We start from the raw sequence: 23,645 nt of genomic DNA, 5'->3' as shown, positions 1-23,645 counted from the left end.
AAACAACGACGCGGCGAGGGCGACGCGAAAGAGCGGCCGGTAGCAGCAGCAACAGCGGCGGCAGCGTGAAAAACGCAAGCAACAAATACAATCATGTAGGAAACTGGGACGAAAGTCAGGTCATCGCCGAAACGCTCCCCTCTCGCCGACCCACCACCCTCTTCCTTCCTACAGCCATCGCGCGCGCTCTCGCTCGATCCACTTCGGAACTTTCTCTAACTCCCACATCGCGCGCGCCCGCCGTCGGCACAAGACGTCTTTGAAACAGCCGCAAGGAAATAACCGAAAACAAACCAAAATGCTTCGAAGCCGCGAATGAAAAGGCGATGTAAAGAGAAGCTCGGGAGAAAGAGTTGGTAGGTCATACGCGGGAGGGGGATGTACGGGGACGCGGAATAAATCTGACGCAACGACATTCGTAAAGCGAACGGACGCGGCCAGCCTAACTGGCACGAACAACTACTGCCTGCCGATGCATGATGGCTCTCCTCCGTAAGCCAAGCACTGACCCCTGTTGCGGCGGGCGCGCGCGTACTGGCCGAGAATTGGGGGCGTTTCTTTATCCTGCTGAAATGAGCGAAAGTTACGCAAGCAATAGCCCTGTCCACTTAATGACGAGGTGGAATGGCGAATCTAGGATATGGGGTCGTTCCCATTGGCACGCAAAGAGAGTGGACGCAGCAATAACTGATGCTCTATTGACGACTACACGGTTGTGACAATACAGATCACACTTGGTAATAAATAAACCACGAGAAAAGAGCAAAAATAAATGGAAACGACCAGCGAAATTACCAATTAAATCAATCTCTCACCATGCCAACGATCCAGAAGAAGTCACCTAATAAAAGAAGTTCCCCTTTCTCTAAACGTAGAATGAGTGAAAATTTTGAGGAAAACCAGCGCGACATTGTAAGTATATAACCTCACGAGCCATGCATGTTTCTTCGCGGTACCTATAATCAAAGTGAAGGGAGCAGCGGCAAATAAGACTCAAAGGAAGCCCTTCGTCCAGTTGGTGCTCGGCCATGTTAGCTGCCATCTACAGCCTCCCACGTAACGAAAGCGTACGGACAGACGGGCATGATCGTGGCCGCGAGCATGAGCTATTAAGATTATCGCCTTAAAAATTATTTTAAGGCGAAAGCCTTACTTCGCTCATGGTGAAAATTTCGCGTAGGCGAGATTGTCCGCGGGATTCGAGTCCCGTGAAAGGCAGTGGGTTCGACTCCCGTAAAGGTTGTGGGTTCCAATACCGTAAAGGTCGTGGGTTCGAGTCCAGTACTCCTACCCCTCCGATCATCAGCCGAGCGCGTTAACAGACTACGCCACGCCGGCAGGGATGGAAGCAGGCTCAAGCATTTCCACCAAGCGGCAAAATCGTGTTTCACTTAATTTGATGACAAAACATCGAGGCAGGACATTTGGCTTTGTAGCAACCTTCCGTTTTAGAGCAGGATGGAGCAGGAAAAGCAGTTTGGAGCAAAATGGAGCAAATGGTCCACCTCTGCGCCGGGTACGTCAGAAGCATATACGTATCTTAGTTCTTGTCTAGCCTTCCTACCGTCTCCATGGCAACATAGTGGCACGACAACGACGCCTTCACGGAGGGAGCGTGGAGCACGCCATCTGCCGCCAGCTATGAAGACTAAGCGCCGCAACGAGCGCGCGCCATCGCCGACGAGTGGAACTACTCACCTCGAATTTGAAATGGAAGAAGCCGCTGTCTTGCACTATGTGATCAGCAGAATGCGGTCAAATAAACACTACAGTAAAACCAGATTTTTACGGTTTTCGCCTTATCGCTCTTGAGCGATCTTAAGTGCGTCAAGAATTTTGTGCATCAGCTGTTGAAAGGTTCCTCTCTGTCGATGCCACTGGTTTGAGGGCTTCCCTTGAGGAACTTCGCCGTTGCACTCTTGAATTGTATATGACTAGAATACACACAGCATGCTTGCATCATGTTCACGGCGTTTTTTTTTTTTTTTATTGCCCAATGGGAATGCAGCCGAATTACAGTGTTTTCCACTTGTCGCCAGAAACGCGCCACCTTGGCGACTCGGTCATTTCGTTCAAGCTTAACGTCTAGCGGTGTACGTACGTAAACGGCCTCGAATTCATTGGGCGTGTCTCGGCCGGGTCCCGAGACCTGACGACCACTGCACACTACGCGTAATGACAGCGAGTGAAAATGGGACACACTCTGCTCCCTACCGCCGTCATAAAAGATACAGCTTAACAATGCAACAACGTACGCGACGCGGCCGGCGCGCACAAACAAGCTCGCGCGTCATCGCGAATAAAGCGACACCTGCCGGTAATAAAGATCCGCCTTAATAACGTGTCCGTCGCCGCACACAAGGCAGAAGCTGCGAGATGAAAAAGTTCGCGCGATGCTACATTCATTACAAATATGCACAACCAGCAGCACACATCAAATGACATTCGGACAGGGACGAGGTTGTTCCCTCGATTATGGTGCTGCAGCCGCTGATGATAACGATAACTGGTGGTCACAGACAAGGGTGCCACCGTTGCCACTTCACTGCTGACGTCACCATGACGTTCGCGCCGACGACAGGCGACGGTGCTCGCGACATTTCACGACGTCGAAAAATGTGTCGCCGGTGCTTGACAGTCAAGCACCTGGTGACAGCGGACAACAGTTGGCGTGAAAGGATCTGACCATTGCTATTAATCGGGGGGAGGTTGGGGAAGGGAGGGGAGAGGGGTGGCGACGAAAGCGCGCACACACTCCGTCCATCGTCCACTGCAGCCGATTGCTTGACGATTCATTCATTGGCGTCTACCAGAGCGCTGTAGTACAAGGGAGAATTATGTGCAGCTTTCATAAAAGCTGCGCGGTGAAATAAAATTTTCTCCTGGCACGGAACAGAGAGAGATTTTAATGATAGCATGGAATGTCTGCCTGGTGCTGAGCCTGGCATGCTAAGGTTTGGTTTTGTTTTCGGGTTTAACGTCACAAAGCTACTCAGGTTATGAGAGACGCAGTAGTGGAGGACTCCGGAAATTTCGACCACCAGGGGTTCTATAACGTGCACTGCCATCGCACAGCACACGGGCGCCTAGCTTTTCGCCTCCATCGAAAACCGGCCGCCGAGGCCGGGATTCGACCCCGCATCCTTGGAAACAGTAGTCGAGCGCCCTAACCACTGCGCCACCTCAGCGGGCAGGTAGAGCGGAAAAGCAACTTGGCGGGTAAGAACCGCAACTTGGAGCAGCTGCGTACTGCGCACTCGAAGAACAATGGCCACCAGTGCTCCTCGACTACGTCCCACTGATATCAGTTGGTCAAGCAAACTTGCGATAAAGAAAGGTAAAAAGAAAAACATGTCAGGTAGGGGCCAGGAAATGAGAGAAAACTGGGAGGCAGTGCTAGCGACGAGCGTTCTCAGAGAGGGAGGGGGGGGGGGGGGGGAGGGGAGAGAACAAAGACTAGAAAAATAGTAAACGCGGTAGTGGGACGAAGACCCGCCCTACATACACCGATGCAACCCCCACAACACCGCCGATCGCCGTGGTACGCACTACACCGCAAGCCGGCCCGCCCAGGTGAGAGCCTAGGCTGTTACGCAACCAGGCGCGCTGCCGGGAAGCGGCGCAAAATCTGGGCGAAAAGAAAAAAAAAAAAGGATGGGAAAGAGATAAAGGAGAAGCAGCAACAAGGAAGGCAGGACCATCGGCGGCATCGCCGACTTCCTTTTTCCCATCCTCGTCCGGAGCTCCCACGGACAACCCGTCAAGACATCACCTAGCTCTGCTGCTGTTGCTACTGCCGGATGGGGGATCGGCCCCCGCTGCTTGATGCAAGCGCGCCCGCGCCGGGCTCCTCATCACCTGACCACGCAGCTACCTTCCGCCGCGCAGGCACTGCAGAAGTCAGTCACGCAGTATATGCGTCCGTGTGTGTGTGTGCCGTATGTATCGGCGTACCAGCCGCACAGGACGGCCGCGCCGAAAACGAATTATGCTGCAACGTTGCGGGGAGAAATATTTATGCGAGTTGCCAAGTTCAGCTCTGGGTGCACTGTTCAACCGGGGCTAGGCGCCAGCGTTACTACACAATAAAAACAGTCGCAAGCGGCTGTCCGTATAAAGCAGCGTTCGTAACGGATCGTGCATGCGTGTCGTAAGGGTTCAGTTCACACCATCAACCATTCCTTGAGGAGACTTGAGGAGGGTATAGAGGTACGGCTTTTTGCGGCTAAATGAACTTCAAAAGGGAGAAAGATGTCCACAGTACAGGCAGCACAGCGGAAAGGCGGAACAAGGAGGTTCCATTCTTGACCTTTCTTCTCGCTTCTCTGCCTATACCTCCCGATATTATGCCCCACCCGGGTGAAATCGCCAAACTTCTCTGGTGAAGGATGCCTAAACGAGGTTCTGGCATGGCTGTACGATGGCAAATAGAGGTGCATGATCGAAGACAGCCATCACGAAACAAGTGGCAGCCACAACGAAAGTAAAATATAGCCGTTTATAAAGCTTTATAGACGGATCCAAGTGAAATCCAAGGGGGGCCCATTATGTGCGGGCTCATACGGTACGTGCAGCAGCTCGCGAAGGGGTTATCGTGTATATGTTCCCCTCCCTTCAGCTCTCCGAAGAGTGTAGAAAGGGAGAAAGTCGGCCGCTCGAGAGCGGACGCCTAGTGGATCGTGCGCGTGGTGTGCGAGGTCAGCGGCCCGCGCAACCCCGAGACCGACCGGACGGGAACAAACAATGACGGGCCATGATACGACTAGACCACGCAACTCTCTCTTTCTCTCTCTGTCGACCCTTTACACAACGGGATGAGAACACCGCGTGGCCCCAGGAGCCCCCGCTACGTCCGGAAGTCGAGGGTTCGACCCTTGACGACGGGAACACAGCCTTCGCCCGCGGAGTGATAAGAGAAAAGGGGGTCGTCACTGACGGAGAGAAATATTGCGTGCGCGCGCTGAGACAGCGGGGTCGCTCGTCTGGAGGGTCCTATAGAGTTGCGTCACGAAGATTTGCAACGTGCTATAAGCTTATAATTGAAGACGTGCAAATGTGTCCTTCAGGCGGGCAGTGACGTCGCACACGCAGTGGGCGATCGTATAAGACAGCGCGAATGAGTCTTTCAAACACACGACTTTCATAGTTGCCACGACAGAGAGAAAATAAAAGCTTTCTCGAAAAGATATGTCACCGCACAGCCCAACGGATAATGAGGCGAGTCAATCTTCGCGTGTAACACGTTCGCCCTACGAGTATACAACGGGCTGTAAACGAAACGATCCAAATGTGAGCCTAAGCGAAGGCGAGGTAACGGCGGTGGCGACGAGAAATCATCGCACGTGCGTCGTAAACGTCAAACTGAAGGGGAGCCCAGCGGTACAAAGAAGGCGCTATTTCGGCGCTTGCGCGTAACGGAAACTCTGTACACTAACTGTCACCCTCTATGATTATGTCTTCGGTTCTGTCTCCTTTCTTTTCTACCTCTGTCTCTCTCGGTCCGAGCTATACTAGCCCGGTCAGCAGGTTCGCACGGCCGTTTTCTTCCCGCAGGACATCCAGCGGTCATACAGCGGACATCCGCCTCATCACCGCGTGCCCCGTGGGTACGGAATAATACGCGGCCTCACCACTTTCTCCTCCCGGTTCTTGCTTTCCATCCGGCAGTGCCGTTACACGCAGCGAAGCTGCCTTTTCACGTCACCGCGTGTTATAACACGCAGCGAGTGCGAGCAGCGCATTCATTTTCCCCATGTCTCGTCGGATGCGCGTTCGTCAACTGTGTACACACGCGATCTCTGATTGCACGACGGATCGTCACTGCTATATCTATACATCGCATACGCGCTGAGTCATGCACGAAACTGACTTCGAGGAAACGGAAGGCGAAGTAGTTTTTTCACAATAGGTATATACGACACACAATCAAGACTTTTCGCCTAGCGGAGACGTGTGCAGGTTTGCCGAGCGGCTCCTGCGCACGCGCATAAGCAAGGGTATGGGGCGAGGGGTGTCACAAGTTGTTTTATGGCTGCAGGTCAGAGTGCCTAGCGCGTTAATTTCTAGCAACGACGTCAGCCCGTCGAAGCGCGGAGAGCTCGATCTTATGAATGCATCATACACGCCCAAAAGCGAGGTGGACTATGAGGGACGCAGTAGTGACGAGCTCCTGCAGCTAATTGTAGGCGCCCTAAGCTTCGCTTCCATCGCAATTCGGTCGCCGCGATCGGAATCGAACTCTCGACGACAGGCTCGAGCACTCTAAACACTATAGCTATGTAATTTGTTCCTCTTCACGCACGGAAGTGGGTCAGACGCAAAAACAATTAAAGACTGCGCAAGCGCTAATGCTCCTACGTCGCTCCGCGGAGTAGTAGTCACCTCATTTTAAGCGCTAACGCAACCACGAGCTTGCTTGTGTCTTTATTTTTCTCTATCACAAGGACAAAAAAAAAAACAAAAAAACTAAGGATTCTCTACCGCCCAGCTCACACGTGAAGCAAATTACAAGAAAAAAAAGCCCAGGAGAAAGGATACATACACGAAAGAAAAGACCTCATTGTAACACTGCACTGTACGCGCCGCACGCACAGAGCGAGTACGCACTAATGAGACGGCGTCGCTCACGAAACCAACTAGAACCAACAAAGGGGGGCCCAGCGAAACAGTAAACGTACACGCGCGAGCTGGTCCACACTTCCTGATTCGCCACGTGCTCGTACACCAAGCAAACATCACCACCAGCATCGGCCGGCGGCGCTACACTATACAGCGCGGGGACAATGGACAAAAGGGGAGGAGACATCGCGCGCAAAAAAGGAGATCGCCGGCGTGCAATGAGAGGTAGAAAGAAGACGGGCTTTGAGAAAGAGACGAAAAGCAGAGCGCCGCGAAAGGAAGGAAGCGCTTCGCAAAGTGCGCGCCCGCCACGCGAGAAGCTGCACTGCGAAGTGCTCGTCAGGAGAGAGAGAGACAGGAGCGAAATTGCAGCCGCACACTCCGATGCTGGAGCAGCGCCCAGATCAGCCCCCGGCGCGGGTAAACGACCGAGGGTTGCCGTGCGTCACAGGACGTGGGTAACGGCGGCGACGAGGTGGAGAAGACGCAGGCTGCAGCTACGTCACCACCGCCATCGTTCCGGTTGGCGCGCAATAAAGAAAGAAAGAAAGAAAGAAAGAAAGAAAGAAAGAAAGAAAGAAAGAAAGAAAGAAAGAAAGAAAGAAAAAGTCGCTCAGAGCTCATGTGAAAAAGAGCGACAGCTAATTAAAAGGACAGTATGATGTAATGGCGGGTCACAGGGCGGCTTCCTGCCGTGTCTATGTAAAAAAGCGACCGAGGGGACTCCTTGAAGCTGCTCACCGACACGAATCTTGCGCGCCTGCATACAATGTTACCTGCGTAGTGCACTATATACCCTGCATGCTACATAAGCAGCCACTAGGCGGAAGTCATCTCGGTTGTAAGAGGCGATATAACCCACACAAAGCGTGCTCTGAGGACGACAACGACGACAGAGAGATAGGAAGACATACGGCGCATACAAAGCGGCACGGAAGCGCAGGTCCGCGCCAGCCGCAGATGGACTTGAATAGTACTTAGGGGCCTTACACGACGAGCCATAAAATGATGTAAGAAACTCCCGGTTAAGGCACTACGCGGCGTGGAAGCGAGAGCACTTGAAGTTTAATTCAAGCGCGAACGGTAAGCATGCGGATGCAGTGAATGAACAGCCGCTCCAAGGCAACAAGCAGCACGGTAGTCCCTTATTTAAAACTCAGTACCTATTCCTCCACGGTGCTCAGTACATCGTTTAGCTCGCGGGCCTATAGCATATGTCATTTGGATGAATACACATTCGAAAAATATAATAAATAAAACTCCACTACTGCACCCCTTCCTCTCTTTCCGCTTCCACTCCCACTTTCCTCCTTCCTCCCTTACCTTACAGCGCAGTTCAGGTGTTCACACACGTGTGACAGATACTGTGCCTTTTCTTTCCTGTGAACCAATTTATTATTATTATTATTATTATTATTATTATTATTATTATTATTATTATTATTATTATTATTATTATTATTATTATTATTATTATTATTATTATTATATTTTACTTTAAACTTTATTTTCCAGTTAATGTCACGCGTTCAATTCTATTTTGTCGTATTTCCCTGTATTTCTAGCCTTTGTTTTAGGTACCACGCACTTGTTGCGCCTGGAATGGTTGTTTATTTTGTATATTTCTATTACTATAATCAATTTCGGTTACTTGTTTTTTTGTGTGTGTGATGTGCTCTACAATTCTCTGACTTTGTATATAAGACATGCTACTCATCGATTTCTTTCTTTCCGTGATACTTTTCGTCTCAGTTTCATTTCATGTGTTATTTGTTTCTTATTTTGTGTTCTATCTGTGTGTGTGTAAAACTTGTGTGTGCATTCTTTTTTTTCTTTTTTTTTTGTGCTGCAGCACGAAGACTACATGGTTGTTCCTGCGCACATCAAATAAAGATTGATTGATTATTATTGTTTGTTTTTTTCGAAGAAGAAGAATGTTTGTTTATTCATGAAAACAGGTATTACATAAATAATACAGAAGGAGGTCCCAGAGCTCAAGGCTGTAACGGGACCTCCTATTATTATTATTATTATTATTATTATTATTATTATTATTATTATTATTATTATTATTATTATTATTATTATTATTATTATTAAACCTACGATGCCACTTTAAGACTCCATTAGCGGGAATCCGAGAGCATTAGAGTTCTTATATCTGTATTTTCCTTGCGTGTTTGGGTCAGTTTATTGCATTCGTCAGCACAGTAGACATGCACTCATCGGTGGTTGCGGTAGGGCCCGAAATATTTCAGGTGGGCCAAGGGTCATTTTTCAATCCGATGCCTGTGATTGGTGCATTGGTCTGACACAATCCATAGACGCCATCACTGCACCGACTAATCAGGGAATTAGGGGTCACTTTTGAATTTGGTTTCCAGTGGATGCTGCTCTGTGTCACCTTACCTGCAAGATGTCGTCACTTAACTCGACCAATCAGAGCAATTCGCCATCAACGGCGGTGCGCGGTTTTGATGTGACGGGACTTACCTTATGTTACTCCATTAAAACGACCAACCACTCACGTGGGATGTAGTGGCGTAGACTAAAGACCAGTTAGTGAGACGTATCGCGCAAAAAGCAGTCGGTTGGTTGGTTGGCTAGTGGGGTTTAACGTCTCAAAGCGACCCAGGCTATGAGAGACGCCGTAGTGGAGGACTCCGGAAATTTCGACCACCTGGGGTTCTTTAACGTGCACTGACATCGCACAGCACACGGGCACCTTGCTTTTCGCCTCTATGGAAAAGCAGCCGCGATGTACTGGCGTAGACTAAAAACCAGTTAGTGAGACGTATCGCGCAAAAAGCAGTCAGGCCACGAAATCATGGACGGTACGGTACAGACTAGGCGCTGCAGCCCCCTAAACTAAACGGCCTCTTGGTGTTTACATATGGACTAAAACGCCAAGTGCGCGTCCCGTCCTTTCTTTTCAGCACTGCTTTCTGGCTAAGTTACTGAACGCGTGCTAACAATGCCCCCCCCCCCCCCCCCCCCCCCCCCCCCACACACACACTCACAGGTATCGGCTGGGACTCCTTGCTCGTCGGAGTTCTCTCACTACGTTTAAAGAAACCCGATTCGGACACAAACCCGGTTGCCAGACCACGAGGGGGAGGATCACAATGCAGCGCGGGGTTCTATATGCTGCCTCGAGTCACGCGAGCCTCTTCCTCCGCGTGCAAATTGCATGCAAATATACACTCTGTGGGGAAAGAAATGTAAGAAGCACGAACAACAACCGACCAGCACGCACGACAAGGAACCCTCTCAGCCCGAGAATGATCAGCGGAAACAAAAACCTCGTTGTTTGTCCGTTTGTTCGTAGCCTCGCCTACACACGAAGAGAGCACAATGCCAACGCATCGCGCTCGACACAGCAACGATAATAGCAACAAAAAACGAACAAGCAGCCCCTAGCGTCAACACACACGTGTGTGTTAAAACAATAATATTGTGCAAGATGCAGCGCACATAGTGTGCGCATTCGCGCATGTTTTCGGGGGACGGGATTGCGGACGGATATGCACACGCCAGAGGAGACGCGCATGCATGCATTCACGTGCAAGCTGCGGCGAAGGAGCGACGAAAAAAAAAAAAAAAAGAGCACACAGATGGCCGAGCAATAATCATGAGCAGAGAGCATCGACAGTGAGATTGCAGCAAGATCCAGAGAGCAGTTCACCGATTTTTACGGGAACACTCTTACTCCGAGAAACGGGACTAACAGAACATTCTTACTCCGAGAAACGGGACTAACTGCAGCACTTAGTCATCACTACTATACACCGCTTCGCAGTCAGTGCCTATAAAGGAGCAATGGCTGCTGTGTAGGGGACTTAAAGTATGTTTTAAGCCCGGTGCAGCGGGACCCAAAATACAGAGCAGTCCCGTTGCTCCGCGCTTAAAACATACTATAAGAAATGCACCAACAAGCCTGCAGTAACGTCCTTGCAAGTGTAGGGGACCAATCGAGCAGTTTAGTCCCCAAGGAATTAACTCGAACGGCAACGTAATTAAGTTCACGGTTGCAGAATAATAAGCAAGTGGAGCAGGGCGTGTGTTAATAAGTAGTAAATGACAGAGGCCCTTGTCCTGCAGGGGGCGAGCCTTCGCTGATAGTGATGACGTAGACGATACCAGAACGACTCCTGCAGCTGCATATATTCTGCGGGACACGTCGCACGCCCCCACGGTATTTGATGACGAAGACAGCAAAACTCGCCAATATAAAAGAACGCCCAGAGTTCGAACCGATCCGGAGTGGTATTTTTTTTTTTCGAATATTTTACGAATATTCGTTCTTTTTTTTACGAATATTTTTTTTTTTTTCCTTTAGCCATTGCTCAGTGTCGTTGTGCGTGCGGTCGAATGCAGGTTGTATACGACTTTGCGAATCTATTGGCTAAATAATTAGTCCCAAAGGACGCGAGCTATTGGAGCATCCATTGATCAATGCATATAAGAGGTGCAAGCTACGAATCGTTTACTAGCAGAAGCAGTCACAAAAGGGTAGATAAAACAACGTCCGCGCGTCCGAACCGGAAGCCGCACAGTCGCCAAACAACGGTACGCAAGAAACGCCCCTCGCAATGGTTATTCAAGTGCCGAGCAGCCATGAGAGTAGCCCGAGGTGCTCAGCGTCCTCGACTTCGCAGGGCGCATGTAATACAGGCAGTGGCGGCCTCGCTGCCAGAGGTCTTTTTGCCAATGCTCGGCGTACGGGTGTCCGGGAGCCCTCTGGGCGAGCACAGAAGTGACTATACTTTGTTCGCGTGCGCTTTGAAGCGATGGCGTTAAGGCTTACGTTAAGCGGAGAACTCAGCGGCGTGTAGGAAGTTCGGATTGGTCGAAAAGGTCTGACGTCATACGCAGAGCAGCTGGAAAATCGAAAGTTATTGAAACATTGCATAAAATGCGACCATAGGGTCGCAACATGCCTCAAATTGCCGCAGCCACCCAACCGCACTCAAACCTGTCAGTGATGATCGCGCTGCACAGACGCAGACAAGCTTCCCCTTATCGAAACGCCGGCTTGGCACTACTGAGGCTCTTTCGTCGCCTTTGAGACATGCTTTTGTCTTCCTTGAGCGGTGAGATCACCGAATATGCAGTGGAAACATTGACACGCAGTTGGTGACAAATCAGCACACTCTACTCAAACTAACGCGTTTACGCTTGTAAAATGAGCGAACGAAAATCGACACGCATCGAAGCCGTATACCAGGGCTATACCGTAAAACATGTAGCCGTTTATTTATAAATACACCAAATTCTTAACGCCCGTCTCCCGTGTCTGATGCCGTACCTTTCTACACAAAATATTTCGGGCTTCAGTGCTTCTACACATTGTGAAAAGTTCCCCTTTGTATAGGCAGATCTAATAGCGTTCAAGTCGCGTCCTCATATCAGGATAAATTTCAACCACGGGGGTTATTTAACGTGCATCGACATCGCACAGCGCACGTACTTCTATGGCATTCAATTAGCCTCGATGTACATGCGGCTGCAGCGACAGGCGGTCGAACCCGCGACCTCCTGCTCAGAAGCCGAACGTCGCGACCATTAAAGGATCCTCAGCGGAAGGCAGTAAAGATTGGTTTGGTTTCCCAAAGCAACTCAGATTATGAGAGACGCCGTAGTGGAGGACTCCGGAAATTTTGACCATCTGGGGTTCTTTAACGTGCACTGACATCGCACAGCACACGGGCGCCTTGCTTTTCGCCTCCATCGAAAAGCTGCCGCCGAGGCCGGGATTCGATCCCGCGTCCTTGGGAACAGTAGTCGAGCGCCGTAACCACTGCGCCCCCCCCGGCGGGGTAGCAGGCAGTAAAGACGAAGAAAGCAAAAATGAGTTGCAACGTCAACCGTTACAAGATTTCCCTAAACGTTTCAGTGCAAAGTCATTAATAAGGATGATCAGAGCAGTAAGAACAGATTTCACATTGATCAGAGAGAGAGAGAGAGATGGTTTCTTACAGCAGCAGAGAAGCTTGCTGCTTGACGTGTGCTTCGAATGCTCCGCTAGAAGGAGATTTCAGGAGCGCCCATTCTACCCTCAAGAGCAGGCGGTGGCGTGAAGACATTTGATGGGTTGTACACAAAACAGTCTGTTTGAATGACAATACCCGACTACTGTGCCCAAGGACGCGAGATCGAATCCCGGCCTCGGCGGCAGCTTTTCGAAGGAGGCGAAAAGCAAGGCGCCCGTGTGCTGTGCGATGTCAGTGCACGTTAAAGAACCCCAGGTGGTCGAAATGTCCGGAGTCCTCCACTACGGCGTCTCTCATAGCCTGCATCGCTTTGGGACGTTAAACCCCACAAACCAACCGATACCCGAATGCGTAACAGAGCACGGCGGGGAGGCGGTGTGGACCAGCTGCAACAGCGTGCCACACAAGGCCAAAGTACTTTACGATGGCCAATTTAGCACAGCTATATGCGATCGAGGTTAACTTTACTCAGAAGGTCAAATATGCTGCACAGGCAGCTTCGCGAAGCAGTTAGCCCGAAAAAGAAGTGAATTCATTATTTCGTCATTCGTCTCTTTTGTTTTTTTTTTTTTTTCTCCATTCCTCCTAATTGACAAGTAAGACAAACATCGCTAAGGGGACGGGGGAATGGCGTTCAAATCAGCATTCCAGTTCGCAGACATTCTCCCCGATGTTGCAAGCGTTCGTATTTGCTACAACCCGATTTAAAGACCAAAAAGAAACACCATGTATCGGTGGGGGAGACGAAAGCTCGAAAGGCCACGAAATAGACTGCTCTATAGAAAGAGGATGGAAGCGGGAGCAGGCGTTTTGAATGCTGGTCACGCACTAGCTACGCAATAAGCCGCGAACAACCAGGCAAAAAAACACCTAGGCGGCAATGGCCATCGCCTACACGCCATCCCAGCTTAATAAAGGCAGCGATCGGTCTCTGCAGGAGCGTCAGCTGTAATTTGCATGCGCGTAAAACACGGCGCGCAAAATGCGTGTGAAAGACCGCAGCCGCCCCGTTTCTATCAGCCCATTAATTTCCAGCGAAATATCTCACCGTACGTGCCAACTGACCTGTGACGGCAGTGTGCATCTTTTGTCGAAAATAGGCTCGCGGAGTTTTTCTTCAGGGCTTCAGGCTCTCGCGCGCCAGCCCATTGCGATGCGGTGGTGCAGTGGTAAGACGCCCAACTACTGTGCCGGAGTACCCGGGTTCGATCCCGACCGCCGACAGCTGCGTTTCGATGGAGGCGCAATGGAGAGGCATCCATGTGCAGTGCGATGTCAGTGCACGTTAATAATCCCCAGGTGGTCAAAATTACTCCGGAGTCCTTCACTACCGGCTCCTCTTTCTCTCTTTACGCTTTCACTCCCATCTTCATCTCTTCCCTTACGGCGGGGTTGAGGTGTTCACAGAAAACAAGTGAGACAGTTACCGCGCCTTTCCCTTCCTATAAATCAATCAATCTCTCTTCTCTTGCGACGCGGTTCAGGTGTCCACAGTACAAGTGTGGACAACACAAGTGTAACAGATACGGCGCCTTTCCTTTCCTGTGTTATCGAGGCTCTCAAGCCAGTCTGCTTCGAGGCTCTCGCGCCAGTTTTTTGTGAGGCTCTTGTGCCAGTCGGTTGTACGCTCCGGCTAGAGTGCTGTGATACTGACACTATATCTTGTGAGGCTCTTGCAAGTCAGTTTGCAAGGCTTTTGTTCGTCTCACCAACGTTGGTGTGTCGACCTATACGGGCATGCATCGCTTTTCTTTGCAGCAATGTAGTCTGCGGCTGATATATCGGGATAGTGGTCGAACGCAAAAACAAATATCCCAAATCTCCGAGTAGCGCAGCAAAACACCCGAGGAGATCTAGATTAATTCGGATCCCCTTTCCCCCCATCAAGTGCTCGCTTCTCTGATATCGTACCACTGAAGCAATTGACCTCTGGGATCATGCACCGAAAAAAAAACCCCAGAACTGATCGTCACAACGTGGGACCAGCTTTTGTCGTGCCACCTGTGGCACAGATGATCTGCCTTTATGACGACACTCAAGATGCAGTTATGGTGAAGAAAAAAAAAAGCAGGAAAAAGAACTGCTGCATGCAGTTCAGGGAGCGCCTATAATCTACTCACCTGGCTGACCACTCAGAGAGTCCAGTAGTTAAACCGGAAATATCGGAAATATTTATTCGGAAATATCGAAACTGACATGATGAAATATGATTACCACATGCCCCACAACACCGACGTTTTTGCGTGTAAAATGCATCTAATTACCTTTTCGTCAGAGTGTACGGACTGAGTTTACCTCTCAGAGATACGAACGTAACTGGTACCTCGCGAACCAGCGGAGTTCTCAATATGCTAATGTCGCATATCCAAGGGCGATTCCAAGGCAGATATACCGATCGCAATGACTTCATCACTACCGAACTAAGAATGTTTCGCTCCTTTCCTTTCCACCGCGGGTTACATGTCTAGGAAAAACCTGCAGGCCAACAGATTAAAAACACGGTGGGTATGTAGTGCAATTCGAGATAAAAAAAAAAAAAAGGCGCAGAAACGAAAGGCCGCGAATTATCTCCAGTGTGCAGCCGTATAAAATTAATGCAGATCGATTGCACACGAAGGGGGAAAGAAAGAAAAAATAATAACAGCAGAACGCAGGTCCATCCGCGAAAGGTAACTGCACATAGCAATTCAATGAGCAAGCGGCGCTCCAGGGTTGTTCGCTGACGGACGAAAGATGTGGAAGAGGAGAGAGAGGATGTGGGAGGGCAGCAGAATTGGGCACAAGGTTGCAGCAGCAACGAGACGACGCGTCTATACGCGGGTGATGCGGAGAAGTATAAAGAGAACCAAAAAAAAAAAAACAGCAAAAACGGCATCGACCTTCGACTCTGTTTATCGCAAGCACGTCCCTGATTGGCGCACAGCTGCGGCCGCAGCCCCCCCCCCCCCCCCTCCTCCTCATGCTAACTGCTTTCTTCTTTGCTTATTTCCCTTGCAAAGCGCTTTCTGTCGTTCACACGCCCTCCTATATCTTTATTTGCCTTCAAGAATGAAGCCGGTTCATTTCCCCCACACAGCCGCGAATAACAGTGTTAGAGCAGACCCCTTGACACTGCCTCCAGACCTCCGACCCAGGACGCCCACCAGAGATGTCAACCCTACACGTCGGCACATACTCGACTGACCCCCATTTTAGGTGTCGACCTTGGATGTCTACAGTTTTGGGGACGGGGAACAGCTAAGTCTAAAAACGGGGCATAATGTCTCTTGATGCGACCCGCGGCGCCAACTCAAACCGCATGGTCAATGAGTCACTCGATAATTATCCGAATGACTCTATACTCAGTGCATAAAGTGAAACATGTAGGGAGAATTCCCAACGTCGTATCCCGCTATGCAGTACAATTTGAGTCCACAGTGAGACGCACGTGGGAAAAGCGTGACGCTTATTTCGCACAATTAGGTCACGTAAGATGGTCGCCCTGGGCAAGGGTACAAAGGCAAGAGAAAAAGAGATGATGCCAGTTTTCATTCATGCACAGTGTTCGCTTTAACACCTATGTCGACATGTGGTCTGGTTTGTAGGGTTTAATGTCCCAAAGCAACTCAGGCTATGAAAGACGCCGTAGTAGAGGGCTCAGGAAATTTCGACCACCAGGGGTTCTTTAACGTGCACTGACATCGCACAGCACACGGGCGTCTTGCTTTTCGCCTCCATCGAAAAACGGCCGCCGAGGCCGGGATTCGATCCCGCGTCCTTGGGAACAGTAGTCGAGCGCCGTAACCACTGCGTCACCCCGGCGGGGACATGTGTAGACACTAGATGGGCAGCCCAGAGATGAAGCATCGCTAGTTTTAAAGTGTTGGTTCATGACCTCAAACGTTAGTTACAGCATCCAAAGAAATCTCGGTGGAAGAATAGGTATTTGACGTCTAACAAAAGGTCATTCATTTTTGTTTTCCCGAAGTGTATTAACGTTAATTATAACTAACTTCCTGACTAAGCTATCTCTATAGCTACACTCTCCTGCTCTCTTCTGCTTTAAATATCTAATCTGCTTTAACTTCTTTCGTGCAACTTGGTAACCAACTATACACTGCGGCTATTCTCGAGCCCAAAATTATTCCGTATCTCTGAGACGACCACGGACCATAGTATTATGCTAGCGTCGTGCCGATGCAATGCCCCATACCTTATATTAGCACCTAGACATTTCCCTGGATTCCAATTGATGAAGCAAGTAAAAAGATGGTAGCGTTGTAAAATCTTTATTTGTGTTATAACTTCGTCTTCAGGTGCGTATAACCCGGCGTTATCGGTAAGCAACGCTACCCCTTTTTTACTTGCCCTTCATCAATTCTGGAATCCAGGGCAATCTGTCAAGGCTGCCTCTTCCATATATAAAGGTTATGGAGGACACTTTGCCTTCACGGCCACGACGCGATAGCATTAATATATGGCTCCCTCGTGGTTTCTCGTCCTCGTACGTGTAGTCTCTGCTCGCTTGAGTACCCTTCCCTTAATTTGTGCCTTCTTTTATCTCACTCATTCTTATAACTCGCATACTCCTATAACTCACACATTCTTATGAGTATCCAGTCCTAAACTCGCACATTATCCAGCTACCGGTAATAAGCGACAACCCGACATAAATACACAGCCTCGTTTTAGCCAAGCCGTGTACGAACGTACAGCCTTTGTCAAAACGTACAGCCTTTGTAGAGCACAAGGGGTCTGCTTCTGAGCCACGTAGTGGCGCTGATTTAGCACTAGTGGAGGTCCTTCCCACTGGAGAGGGTACGACAAAAAATCTTATCAAGATATTCGGAACACTGGAAATGCATTACAAGCCGCACGAAGTGCATCAGAAGCAGACCCCATGGGCTCTACACTTTTGACAAAGACTGTACCTGCGTGGCCTACGAGTATGCGATCATTGCAGTCTAGCGTTACGTCACTGCCACCCCGTGGTCATGTAAGCTAAAGTGGTGACCGAGGTGTGTCCGCCATGATGGTCAAGGTGGCGCGGCACCATATGTATGACGTCCTTCACAAGTGACCACCAGATCAATCGGACGCAGTGACGTCATCACGAACCCCGTATAGGATTAGCGCGCCTGAATCGGCATCCAAGCGTCCTCGTATAGGTTGATTCCTATCCCACCCTCCCACCTCAATTATGAGCAACCAGACTTGGCAGATCCTCCAAGCTTTACGATAGCATGTAGTCTCGTGACGTCACAAAACCCGCCGACAAATCAGTGCTCGGTCATGACACCTGCCAACTACCACCTGCCAAAGAGAGAGAGAGAGAGGGAGGTCATGGGTTACCTCTTGTAATCACACGGCCTGTCTACATCCACACGTTCTCCCGGATTTCACCTCGAATACACACTTCAGGCTTGTTCCCTAACCCACTTCGCTCTATTTCTTTCCCTCAGCTTTATCCCTCGCAGCCCATCCACTGTTCCTCCATGTGCCTCAACTGCACTTCTTACTGCGGGAGTCGTTATGCCTGCATCCCGCGTTTGAAACGTGGCCACGTACGCTTCAACCACTTTCCCTCCATTTCAGAAACTTCCTTCTTACTGCGGGAGTCTTGATGCCTGCATCCCGTGTTTCAAACGCTGGCCATTCACGTTAGTCGTGTTGTCATGCGCGCTCCTAACCTATAGTCCTACACCGTCGAAGTTGTCCCCGCGGGAGTCCAAAAACCGGGCGCGCATGGCGTGCCCTCGCGCGATATAATTAGCTGCGCGATCGTTTCGAAACGCAAACCGAAACAATCATAACACGCATGCTTGAACACGCCACAAGAGAAATGGTCGCGAAGACATGCAGCGGACTTGAAAAGCGAATCGACCCGTACCCGTACACGTGCGTATACAGTCTATTATTACTCGTGAACCACGCAGTGAAGTCTTAAGAGAGAGAGAGAACAGGAAAACACGACGTGACGCTTCGCTGCCTCGTACATCAAGCAGTAATCGGTTGCCTTGACAACTTGGCGCAGGGAGATGAACACGCGCGCCAACTCGCGTAGGCAGGTGCCTTTTCAGGGAAAAAAAGGGACAGCCCGGCAGAGGGGCCCGGTATCGATCTATGCGCTCAAAGCAGGGCGCTGCTTTTTTTCCCCCTTTCTTTCCTCGTCATTAGGGGGGCGGGGGGGGGGGGGGGGGGGGAGGGAGAAAAAAGGAGAGGGGAGGAGGGGGTGTCAGCGAAGGCCGCACTTTGCTGTAAACAAGGTTATACTGATTTAACGCGACTAGAAGGTGTCGATTTCCCCTCAATGAAAATTATTACAATGACGATTTTATGTTAGCGACCAGAAGGCGCTTTGGCCAAAGTGCTTTCCACTGGCGTGAATGCATGCAACCTGCTCGCTCTCCCGCAAAAGAGAAGCTAAATTACCACAAGCTAAACTACAGTTAATTATTTCAATTTCCCGGCTGTCAATACCCCAACATGGCGATCAAACACTTCCGCGCAGCCCCAGTTCCAAACCTCCTCAACCTTATTACGCTTGCAGACGCGTACGTGAGTGCGTGCGTCGCAAACCAAAGTGGCATATATCCTTCCTGTGCCCTCAGTAATGAGTTCTTTTTTATACTTTACTACGTCAATCAAGACAGGTGCATCAAAACTGCCGAGCTCAATGGTCGGTGATGGTTAGCTTTTATTTAGATAAAAGAGAAAAATATATAGTTGTGGTTTAACTCTCATTAACCCGTTGAATTGCGATAGCAACGGCGGAAGCTTCTTTTGCCTGCTACAGTATTCCCCATATCACGCCCTATCAGAGTAAGGTGCTACATTATTGGGGACACTTAAGCTCATCCTTTAAGGGTGTGACGCGAGAGCGTAAGCTACCAGCCCGCATATAAATGAGAAGGGTTCAATGCTGCTGAACCGAATGTAGGGCGAAAGAATTAGCTGCGGGCGACCGAGCGTTCTTTTTTTTTTCTTCTTCTTCTTCTTCGCGGCTGTTCAAGGTCGAACGTGGCCCCACCCGGGACGACGCGCCGGGCCGAAACCTGGCGCAGCATTGCTACCGCAATAAAAGCTTTAACTGCTGACTACTTTTTGTCACGGAGGAATTCTGCGTGACGGTTACGCTCGTGTTATGCATTGCCTTTTCTTGTATCATCAACTGCTTGCGCTGAATTCTACGAATCGTGTTCTATCGACCCGTGTATCAAAACACCACGAACGCAGTGTGGAATGATCTCTGCTTGTATTGAGACGGTAATGACAAAAAAAAAAAAAAAAAAGGCGGAGTTCAATCAACACACCCAAATCTGCCGTAAGTAGCAAACAAAATTGTGCGCGATTGCATCATCTATACTGGCCTTTTCTACCCCTGACCGATCGTCATCGTGTCAAACGTACAAAAACCTGCTTTCTCAAATGTTCGTCTTCAAACGACGCGCGAACTTGTGAGCCTCTCTGCACAACTGTAGAACCGACTAGAAGTCTATTTGCAAAACTCAAATCGCACGCCGGTACTGAACAGTGGCACTTAGTAGCCGATTTCGATTCTACCGGTATACCACAACGCACGCACGCCCGGTGACCTGTGTTTGTGTATCACTAAAACCTTGCAGCTAGAATAAGCAGCGCCGGAATTCCTAATTAACGGTGTTCGGAAGCAGAGAAGGAAAAAAAAAACGATAGTGGGGGGGGGGGGGGGGGGGGGGGGTCGTACCTCTGTTATTCTGTAGCGCACACACTTCACCCTGCCTCGCTCATTTCATTATTCCGAAGCATTTTACAGGGCCAGCCTTGTCAGGATCCAGTTTTGCCTCGATAAAATACAGTGGCTTATCCATTTAAGTCTAAGAAGACACAATACAATGCCAAACAAATAGGCCTGGAAGCAGGAAATGAATAACAATTAGATGAGAGCTTTTAGTGGTCATTTACAGAAGCTCATGTTCTAGTACGCACGCATTATACGCCATAGTGTACATTTAGAATATTAGCATTTCATCCCGTAAAGTCCTCGTCCTGTAGTATCCTTCGCAGATGTAGTTCCCAGGAGACATGCTGAAGAAGAGACTGCCAGCCATTTTTTTTTTTTTTTCTCCATTACAGCGCGCGAGCCGCTGCTAATACCCCACGTCCGATCAATCACTTCGTTTCTTATCTCGCTCCACTTTCGTCAGACCTCCACGCACCTGAGTCCCTGAGTATCAGGGTCAGAAAGGGGTGGCATTGCAATGTGGCAGGCACTCCACACAACAGTACACAAGAGATGCTAAAGGCGCCACCTTCTGCTTAGCGGCGAACTGAACTGCTGCATTGATACCGTTATCTTTTCGGTTTCCCATTCTCTCAAAGATGGCCTACGCTGCAGAGGCAAAACCGGCTATCACGGAGTGGCGCTGGAGAGACAGGCGCTGCAATCGTTTAAAAAAACAAACAAACAAAAACCTTGACACAGACCCAATCTTTTCCGGCGCCTGCAGCGTTAGTACAATGCCGCGGCGGAACGCCAGCACATTTCTAGACCTCGACAACAAGGCTGCACGACCCATAGTACCCTTTCCGACAAACACAGTGACGATTCCAGGATACCCGGTGTCTCTGTGCGCACGATTTCCCCTTCCTCGACTCTCGAGGCATTAAAAGGACGGCGCAACTGTCAGTGAAAATTAAAACACGATGTAAAACAAATAATAACCTCCTCCTGAAGGACGTAAGATGCATGTCGTTCACTTGAACACACGAAGCAGCCAGCGTGAGAAAAATGCGCGCACCGTTTAATTTCTTCATCGCATCAACGCTGAACAGGAGGTAGTTATCAGTCGCAACGTTACGTTGGTTACGTGCTTCCACAAAGCGCTAACAACGCTCGCCTTAATCAGCGCTTGATCTCTACTTCCGCTTTGCTTGTGTGCGCGATGACCGACATTTTACAATGGGAACGCAAACGAGGTAATCCGTTCGGAAAAGACAAAAAAGAGATGGAGAAAAAACGTAATACTTGATATTAGCGAAACTGCTTACTCAAAGGTCTAGGTAAACATACACATTCGGCAACGAAGACAGCGCCGAATCGGAGCCTCCCGTAACTTACCGGCAGCCCTTGGAAATGAACGACTATGAAAGCGTTATGAAGCCAGCTGATTCTCTCCCGCGGCAGTCGGGATGTCTAACAATAAAAACAACCACAACTGCGTCCATAAACGTCCATTACAAGAGAAGCGAAGACACGCACGCTGTCAAACGTGTACAGAGAGAGTAAGTTGTCGAACAGATTATCTGCGCAGCGACAAGGACAGACATCAACAGCGAGCTAAGCGAGCCGCTCTTCGGAGCCTCGCCAGCTTTGCGAGGCCTCCTGGCAGGCATTCGAGCACATCGCGTGATACCACCATTCCAATCAGGAAAAGAACGCGAACTGGCACTGAAATCGCACGAAGCGGGCGTTGTGCAACTGATCTGTATTCTATTATATTCATAATAATCGTGCCATCCTTCGGCAACGCGAAGGGAAGCCGAACAGAACGTTATTCTGACTGGCTGTTTAAAGAGGGGATACCCCGATAGGCAGGACAAATCTCTCTAGTGAACTGAAATCCGACACGAGACGGTCGTCTACGCTGGATTATGCAACAGCGCAATAACAGCGCTTGATAAGACCTTAGATAAGCCTCGCTTTTAGTAATCCAGACGGTCGAAAGGCCGCCTGCAATCAGGACCACCAAAGAACTTATAAACGCTCTTGATTTGCGATTACGACCGCGATAAACAACAGTCAGAAAGGTCGCCTCGGCAGAACCACATAGCTAGTTTCGCTTCGAATCTAAACTTAATGGCGCTAGACGAATGGGCGTTGACGCGCTCCGCGCGGGAGGTATCCGACTGGTGTAGTGGTAGAACGGCGAACAGTTTGCACAGCGCGAGGCTCGACACTGATGTACTACAATGTCCAAGAACACTTACTTGAGAGACATGCATCTTTACGATCCGTCAACTTCATAGTTATTAGATAATTAACATGACAGCTGTTACCTGCCGTTACCTTCAAGACACACACTATCAACAAGCGCTACAGCGGTAGCAGTTAGCGACGCAAATGTGATCGGGTGAAGCGAAAAATGTCAACGTTATACCAGCGCGGAGCTCATTGCCCATCGTCCGTTCGCAAACAACTGCCGAGGCATCTCCAGGGTCACACCGACGAGCTAACGAGCGTCTAGCTAAGAGCTAGACAGAAAAGAAGCAAAACACGGAGCGGAGGTCACATCCCAGGGACGCGAAGGGAGCCACGAGGCGGTTTTAACCCCCGATGTTTGTTTTTCTTTCTTTAACGTCACTACTACGCCCGCAGCTGACACTCCCAACGTTGCATCGAGAACGGCTACAAGGGAACGATGTCGCTCACCTTGGCGAGAAGCAGATCCACCGGTAGCGGCGATGTGCGAGAAAATCCGCCGTGTTTTCGAGCAAATATCCAACACCAGCAGTTAGCACACGATGGGGCTGGGCCGTGCCAACACGTTTGCGCAAGCACCACAAGGCGATCGGTAACTTCTAGAGGTCCGCCGCGGAGTCCCGCGCTGCTTCTAGAGTCGGCGCCGCAAAGCGCGCTTCTCCTTGGGCCAAATTCTGGGTCATGCACAACAGCGAGCGGTGGCCGCGACCACTTGCGTCAATGAAAACGCACTGAAGCTGCTGAAGCCCTGAAGTCGAGTCTCCGCCGAGTAAATTTCAATGGACGACCGGTCGCAGGCTTCCGGAGAGAGAGGGAGAAAAAAAAAGAAGAGAAATTACCGGAAGAAGAGAGAGAGAGAGAGAGAGAGAGAGATCAACGTTAGGACCGCAGCAAGCAAAAACCCTTCCATCATAATGTTACCTTAATTTATTCAACGTGTAATACTCGTATAATACCTCAAACTAATATTTAATAAAGTTTTTATGTGCTTTAGTTTACTAGCGGAATAAAATGTTTTGTTTTGAACACCGATTAGTAACGTTCTTTTATACACAAAAAGGCAAATCTTGTGCGTCATTTTTGTCACAATGACG

At 49.7% G+C, this 23,645-nt stretch overlaps 1 protein-coding gene across 2 annotated transcripts in view; it reads right to left on the bottom strand.

The window, feature by feature from the left end:
* The window catches only part of LOC146181763 (membralin), a 188,617-nt gene extending 165,246 nt beyond the window's left edge, over positions 1 to 23,371 (bottom strand). For both annotated transcript variants that reach the window (XM_084576775.1, XM_084576776.1), the window contains exon 1: positions 23,002 to 23,371. The gene's annotated coding sequence lies outside the window, so the exon portion shown is untranslated. The remainder of the gene's footprint in view (positions 1 to 23,001) is intronic.
* Between the last annotated feature and the right edge of the window lie 274 nt (positions 23,372 to 23,645).

This window comes from Amblyomma maculatum, chromosome 8 (assembly GCF_055883805.1).
Source record: "Amblyomma maculatum isolate TAMU_Amacu chromosome 8, ASM5588380v1, whole genome shotgun sequence".
NCBI lineage: Eukaryota > Metazoa > Arthropoda > Arachnida > Ixodida > Ixodidae > Amblyomma > Amblyomma maculatum.
This window is presented reverse-complemented; position numbering and strand designations above follow the sequence as displayed.